Source organism: Triticum urartu, chromosome 1 (genome assembly GCF_003073215.2).
Source record: "Triticum urartu cultivar G1812 chromosome 1, Tu2.1, whole genome shotgun sequence".
NCBI lineage: Eukaryota > Viridiplantae > Streptophyta > Magnoliopsida > Poales > Poaceae > Triticum > Triticum urartu.
In genome coordinates this window covers 215,300,601-215,306,833 of record NC_053022.1, presented here as the reverse complement: position 1 = coordinate 215,306,833, position 6,233 = coordinate 215,300,601, and the positions used below count along the sequence as shown (strand labels likewise).

The following is a 6,233-nucleotide window of genomic DNA, read 5'->3' as shown; positions in this document are numbered from 1 at the left end:
TTCAAGGTCGTCTACGGATTCAACCCTTTGTCCCCGTTGGACATTCTCCCTTTCCCACTACAAAAGCGCATCAATATGGACGCAAGTGCACGCGTGAACCATCTCAAGAAGGTGCATGAAGATACAAGGCAAACCATCGAGTGCCAAGTACAACGACTTGCGACCAAGTGCAAAATCAACAAGCACCCAACGAACGCAAGGAGCGCTTCCCCAACGAACACAAGTCCAAACTTCGGCCACGAGCGGATGGACCTTTCAAGGTGCTCGAACGCTACAACAAGAATGCCTACAAGATCGACATCCCACGCGACAAGTACTCCGTGAGCGACATCTTCAACGTCAAAGATCTCTCGCCCAACCATGGTGATCAGGATTTCGATCAGAGGTCAGATCTTCCCCAAGGGAGGGGAGATGATGCGGAGCATCCCATAATCATCCCCATGGACGTTCCTACACCTCCAACGACACCACACTACTAGGAAAAACACTACCAGTAGCGTGGGGTTTTTGCATACCAGTAGCGCGGGTACCCGCGCTACTGCTACGGTGCTACAGCTATTTTTTAGCAGTAGCGCGTTTTTACCCCGCGCTACTGGTAAATGATGATAGCAGTAGCGCTTGTTTTGAAACAACCGCTACTGGTAAAGGATGATAGTAGTAGCGCTTCTATGATACACCCACACTACTAGTAACTAATTAAGATTTAAAAAATATAAAAATCTACCTATTCCAGTGTAGACATACATTTCATAGTACTCACATACATGCATTTTATAATACGCACATTTTATGCATACAGTCAATCATACACATCTACTATAGATAATTAATACATACATATTTATATATATATATACAATATACACCACGCCTATAGGTCATCGTGGCTGGCGCCTCCACAAGCCCGTGTTTGATGGTGTTGATGTCGTCATCATCGCCGCCGCCGCATCACCGTGAGGGTGCCGTCGTCGTCGTCGCCACCGCAGCCCCGTGACGATGTCGATCTCGTCGTCGTCATCGTCGCCGCTGCAGCCCCATGTTGATATCATCATCGTCACCGCCGCAGCTTCGTGTCCATGTGTTCCCTACTAGGAACTCACAAATCCTGGAATTAAACAATGAACCAAGATATTGCTAGGCATGACCACAAGTAAAAGGAGATAAGGAATTCCAAGGAAGTACGAAATCTTGTTATAGATTCTGAATACAAGCTTTTGAGGCAAATTGCAACAAGTAAAGGCTGTGCACCAAGTAGAAATAATTCCCAGGTCATTCGCAAGCAAGCAAGCAAGAGGGCATCAGCAAATTGCATCAGTTCAACCAAATAATATATTACAATTCACGCTCATTAAGTTAAGATTCCTTCTCATCTAGCAATTTAAAGGGGCTCATGCCAAAAATACATGCTTAATTCCTCACTAGCTATTCAAACTAAATGGTCCAGTAATGCACATGGTTACCATGGATAAAGTTGCAATTCCTAAAGTTGATCATCTCTTCGTTTTGCGAGGAAAAGGTATCATTTTTAGAAAACGTACAACTACAAATATCTTCTTATGATCTTAGCTAAGCGATACAGTTAAAAGATAAACATGCACAATCAATTTTTTTTAGAATATAAACAAGCACAATCAATATGTGAAAACACCAACTCTTTACATAAAACAAAGATGGAGCATTCGGATATTCAATCATTATGTGGCACTAACCCTCTTGAGAATGCTGACTCTATCTCTACAATCGATCCATAGCTCGCTCATTCTCATGTTCATCTATCTCATGTGAAGAATAAGCCGGTGCTCGTATTCCACTTTCTTCAATGCCATCAAAGAGAGCAGTTCTAGTGCTTCGGTAGCTATGAAAAGTGTAGAGAATAATTATATAAGAATGCATATAGATTTGTCAAGTGCAAAAACTTCTTATATCTATTCTGTTTTATTTCTATAATTGTACATAAAGAATTGATTACGTTGGTTCTATAGGTACCATCTTCCTTCTTCTGTTCACATAGAAGAAAAGCCTATTGGTCAGCCTAATCATGACCACCTTAAGATTTTTTATAAATGCACACAAGATCACTAAAAATATATTTAAATTATTCGCAACAGATAAAAGTGCCTAGTTCTGATTCATCTACTAGCCAACAAACTAAATGGTGCTTCAGATTTGTAATTATGTGACTATGTTGCGGACCCCTTGCTCATCGTATGATTAAAATAGAACCTTAGCAGACCCTGGAGTCGGCTGCTTTAGATGTTCAGTTATATTCGGAAAAGCATGATGTGTCTTCAAATGAAATGGTTACTGAAAAAGGATCTCACCTTGTTCTAGCAGATCACATGTAGTGATCCATAAACATAGTAAATGTTCTCTAAAATCATTGGATCCGGCTTCGTGGTTCCATAGGATGGTGATACAAACGCATGATTTTTTTGAGAATTAAGTAGCAAACCTGCAACGCACAACAGAGATCAAATGTTAGCAAACCTGCTGCTCGTCCTAAAGCTAGTTTTGTCATTTTTTTATGTACTAAAATCTTTTCATCGGTCATCACTCAAGGAAGCTTTTCATTATTTTACTCTCCAGTATGTGAATGCAGTGAAATTACTCCTCCCAACGAATACAAATAGAGCTGCCTGATTTTTTTACAGCAGTAATTCTTTCGAATTGTTGTAAAATCTTTGCATCTCGCACATCAAGGAACTTCAACTAAATATAGTGTCCTTGCACGAGCTGTGTCCAACTAAATGTTATTATTTGCTAATGAGCTGAACTCTGTAATGAAGACAGAAGCCGATACAGAAAGACATCCATGTCTGATTGATTGGAGTAATAGTGCTCAACAAGTCTAATTGTATATTTCTGCTCTGAAAAAGCATACCAGGCCCTTTCCACCTTTCCTCTGTTTTAAAACTCTTTCTATTTAAATCATTTTATCACAACTTCATAACCATTCAATATTTCACCTTTGCATAAGCACAAACAGGTTGTGCACGGAGGAAGGAACGTAGTGGAACAGAAGGAAAAAAAGGCTGCTAGGCATAAACACAAACAGGTTGCGAGCAGTATTGCACGGAGGAAGGAAAGTAGTGGAACAGAAGGGAAAAAAGGGCAGGGAGAGAAGGAAGAAGGGGAGAGGAGAGGGAATGAATTGAGGGAAGATGAGATCTCACCGCGCCGGAGTTGGACGCAGCCGAAACCCTAGCCACGAGGAGGGGTCGTGCGCGAGCGCTTGCTGCCGCGAGGAGCAGATTTTGCCAGAGGGAAGGAAGAACCGTCGCGAGGAGAGCTCGTGGGTGTGCTGCGCTTCGGCGAGGGCCGCCGGAAGTAGCCGGAATCGCCCGGCGTTGGTGGAGGCGGCGAGGGTTCGTGGGAGGCAGAGGAGAAAATAAGGGAACGATGGAGGCTGTTCGCTGGGCTGGGTTGGTTGTCTCGATGTGCTGGGCTAGTTGTAGCGCATTACGTGACCCGCGCTACGACTATGTTTCTAGTGCTAGCGCGGCCCAGCAAACCCTCGCTACTAACATCACTTGTCTGCGGGGCACGATCGAGGATATTTACTAATAGCATGCTTAAAAGAAACCAACGCTACTGATAAGCCATACCAGTAGCATTGTAACGACCAGATCTCAAACAGTCTGATCTCTGTGCTCCGGTGTCATTCCTGGATCAGTAATGCTGACACCACACGGTACTCGGAGGAATTATAGCAGAGTTGCAATCACACACTTATTACATCGAGTGTTTCAAAAGAGAACTTATTACAATAAATATGGCTTAAGGCCATCTAATTACGATAACAGCTGAAGGCTTGGAAGATAAGTGAGTCCATCAACTCCAATGGCATCACTGTGTATAGAACCACGACCTAAAAAATCTTTAATCATCGTCCGAAAAGTCTGCAACATTAACATTGCAGCCCAAAAACGGGTCAGCACATGGAATATGCTGGCAAGGTAACACATAGAGAGTAATGGAATGCAACAGCTATACTATATGCATATTTGGCTGGTGGAAAGCTCTATGGTTACAGTTTTGCATAAAGCCAATTTTTCCCTACTTCAAAAGGAATAAATTTTATTACTATCATGGTGGTTGTTAAACATTGAGAATGGTTGACAGCATTCTCAATCCCAATTAAGCATCATCATTAACCCAACAACATTAATTTTAGAGTAACATGTTGAGATTCACATGATAATCCAGATACTAGATACTCAAGATGTCCATAACCGGGGACACGGCTAATCATGATTAGTTTGTTACACTCTGCAAAGGTTTGCGCACTTTTCCCCACAAGACTCGATCGCCTCCGTTGGATTTCTCGCACTACATGGTGTTTGAGAAATGGATGACCGAGACACAGTCTTTCAGAAGCGTTATCACCTTACGATGGATAGACCGGTACACCTACTTTCCCCTACATCTGCTAGTCTACCCTGTAAGAGTTCGCACGACTTAATCAACTATGCCAGAGCCCATAATTGCTTGTGGCTGCACACGGAAGTTTCTAGTTTGAAAAATCTCATGATCCCTTTGATCCTAGGTGGCGGTCGAAAAGAAAATAGGCATGTCCTGAAATACCCAGGTGCCTCAATCCACCCAGATGTGTATTTAAGTTGCCACCTTAGATAAACCATTAATTATCAATCTCACATCTGTCATGGATTTCACTCACCCAATCCACGTCTACTAGCATAGCATGGCATAATAAGCAAACGTAGAAGTAACTCCCAAAGGTTTGATAATAAACAGGTAATAGGTACTACCTCATCTACTTCCCATCCCACAGTTTAATTTGATCCTGATCATGCAATGTGTGAAGATTGATCTAATGCAAAAAAACTGGGTTGTAGAAAAGGTATGATCAAAGTGTTACTTGCCTTGCTGATGATCCGCGAAACCTAACGATTCGAAGTAACAGGCGGCGCACTCTGGGTACTCTATCGCAGGCAAACAGACAAGCATACAATAAGTACTCATCTAATGCACAGGTAAAACTCAAATAAGAGATCTAACCAGAAGGTTCAACTTAAGAACTCCGGTTGACAAAAGGAATCAAATCGAACGAAGCAAAGAAAGTCAAACGGCGAAAGAAAACAACTTCGTTCTAGTAATCTGAAGCTAAGTCAAATTTTACAGTAGCAAAAACTTGTTTAAGTTGATTATTCGGATAGAGGGTTTCGAGACGAAACTCTAGGCGCTTGAATCGCCTGATTCCGATAAACGAGCGAAAAGAAAAACTAAAACGAAATTCGGATCACCAATCGCGATCAGAAAATAACCGCGCAAAAATCTGACGAAAAAGAAAAATGGCAAACGGAATTTTTTTTAATAAAAACGGCACGGATTTCGAGGTGCAGCGAACCTCGGGCGACGCGCGGCTCCGGCGGATCGGCGGCGGGGCGGCGGCGGCGGCTGGCGGCTAGGGTTAGGGTTCGGGCGGCGGCTGGTGGTGGACTGGCTCGGGCCCGAGGCGCGACTTATAAAGCCCCCCGGCCGGCAGAGTCCTAGCCGAGTACGGCCCAAAGACGGTTGCGTTTTTTTTTGCTCAGAAGAAAAATAAAAAGAAATACTAAACGGACTCCAAAAATCCCGAAATAAATTTTCCCGGGCTTCTAAAATCAAGCCCGACAAAGTGAACATTTATTTGGGCCCTAAATGCAATTTTGAAAAACACGCATTTTTCCTAATTCAAATAAAAACTACAAAAAACTCCGAAATAAAACTATTTGATTTTTTATTAAATCCTCAATATTTCTATATTTTGGGAAATTCATTTTATTCCCTCTCTCATATTTTTGTAATAGAAATAATTGATGATAAAATAAATCAAATCAAATGATCCTATTCTCAAAATTTGAGAAAAACTCAAATATGAAAATAACGAAATCCCCAACTCTCTCTGTGGGTCCTTGAGTTGCTTAGAATTTTCTAGGATCAAAACCCAAAGTAAATAAAATATGATATGCATGATGATCTAATGTATAACATTCCAAATTGAAAATTTGGGATGTTACAAACCTACCCCCCTTAAGATGAATCTCGCCCTCGAGATTCGGGTTGGCTAGAAAATAGGTGAGGGTGGTCTTTGAGCAAATCTTCCTCTCGTTACCAGGTGGCTTCATCCTCCGTGTGGTGGCTTCACTGAACCTTGCAAAACTTGATAACTTTGCTGCGAGTAACTCGGCTGGCAAACTCGAGGATCTTAACTGGTTTCTCCTCGTAGGTCA

The 6,233-nt window shown here is 42.1% G+C and overlaps 1 long non-coding RNA gene across 1 annotated transcript; it reads right to left on the bottom strand.

Annotated features, from left to right (window-relative positions):
* Positions 1-683: 683 nt before the first annotated feature.
* Positions 684-3,444, bottom strand: LOC125524983. Its single transcript, XR_007291106.1, has 4 exons — positions 3,174-3,444; positions 2,322-2,452; positions 1,710-1,855; positions 684-1,105 (listed from the first exon to the last, which is right to left on the bottom strand). It is a non-coding gene; the product is annotated as an uncharacterized LOC125524983 (long non-coding RNA).
* Positions 3,445-6,233: the final 2,789 nt, after the last annotated feature.